The sequence below is a fragment of the Belonocnema kinseyi genome, chromosome 2 (assembly GCF_010883055.1).
Source record: "Belonocnema kinseyi isolate 2016_QV_RU_SX_M_011 chromosome 2, B_treatae_v1, whole genome shotgun sequence".
Classification (NCBI taxonomy): domain Eukaryota; kingdom Metazoa; phylum Arthropoda; class Insecta; order Hymenoptera; family Cynipidae; genus Belonocnema; species Belonocnema kinseyi.
The window spans coordinates 38,674,071-38,675,475 of NC_046658.1; the positions used below are offsets into that span (position 1 = coordinate 38,674,071).

The 1,405-nt window shown below is 35.9% G+C and overlaps 1 protein-coding gene across 1 annotated transcript in view; it reads left to right on the forward strand.

The window, feature by feature from the left end:
• The window catches only part of LOC117167766 (U3 small nucleolar RNA-associated protein 18 homolog), a 24,032-nt gene that overhangs the window by 2,963 nt on the left and 19,664 nt on the right, over positions 1-1,405 (forward strand). The gene's annotated exons all lie outside the window — the stretch shown is intronic.

Sequence of the window (1,405 nt, forward strand, 5' to 3'; positions counted from 1 at the left end):
CCCGAGGAATTGGAAAAGGGGTACCCTGCTTTAAAAATAGTTATGACCCAAATAGGACCCCATTAGATCATGAGTTTCTATCAGGGTAAATTAGGAATCCTGTAAGAATTTTTCAATAGGGAATAATCAGGATTGTATATGGTTTCTGAACGGAACAAGAAATTGGATTCATACCTTGATTTCCACCAGGTCGTATCAGGCTCTAAAAAGGGTTCTATCTGGGTCTTATCCGCTTCTAGTCGGGATCTACTTATTAGCATGCAACTTCCTATCCGGGTCTATGCGGCACCTATATATGGAGCAGTTGAAAATTCTATTGTCGTCTTATCTGGTGCTAGTTCGGATTTATTCCGCATACATTTTTATATCGGAGACGATCTGGTACCTATACAGGGCACTTGAAAATTCTATCCTGTTCAAATCGGAATATAATTGGCTTACAATCTCGTATCAGGGACCTGCCCGGGGAGCTTGGAAAAATTTATCCGGGTCCTAGTCAGAATCTATTCGGTACAGCAGCTTTAAACAGATAATGTAATATAATGATAAATTTGAAAAAAATGTTTGATATATTATGACTGTATTTAATTTATTTTTGAAATTATACAATTACGCGCACGGTGATTTACATACATAATCGCACGCTCAAACGCTTTGAAAAATCACACTCGTTGGGGATTCGAACTCTACCTAAACTACCTAAGCCTGCGATTATCACACACCCTATCCAGTAAGCTATCGAACCGCTTATATGTTGTCGACAAAATCTCAGCCAAGCTATTTCACTGAAAAGACAGGGCTGAATGTGGAATATATATTTTTCTATTTTCATTTTGCACACTTAATGAATATGTGGATTTAAAAAGGCTTAATTTAAATACAGCGAGACTCTTCTATAACACCGATTTTGGGGCTGATGGTGGGTGGGAATTAACTCCTTATTGCCCGCTCGGCTTTTGTTTGTTAATGCCTGAATGCTTGCCTGAGTGACAACCTTCGACCCCGCGCAGCTCCTGTCATACCTACCTGCGGCACGGCGTCAATTCTCGGAAGGGCTATTGAAGGGTTTCACTGTATTTACATTTATATCTTTTTAATTTAAATTATAATATTCAAATGTTGAATCAAACAATTGAATTACTATGTGAATTCATTAGTTTTAGATTTATTATAGCTAAAAAAGATTTAAATTTCAATAATACTCCAGAATATAAAAATCTAATGAACAAAAGCAAACAAAAAACCAAACCAACTACTATACAAAATTTATTTGAAAATTTAAGTTGAACAAATACTTGCAGATGAAAAATACTTGAGTTTGAAATATTCTATCCTTAAAGTCGAATGTGAAAGTCAGGGTGGTCTTGAAATGCATTTCAACTTTTTGTTCACTTTAATGATCAAG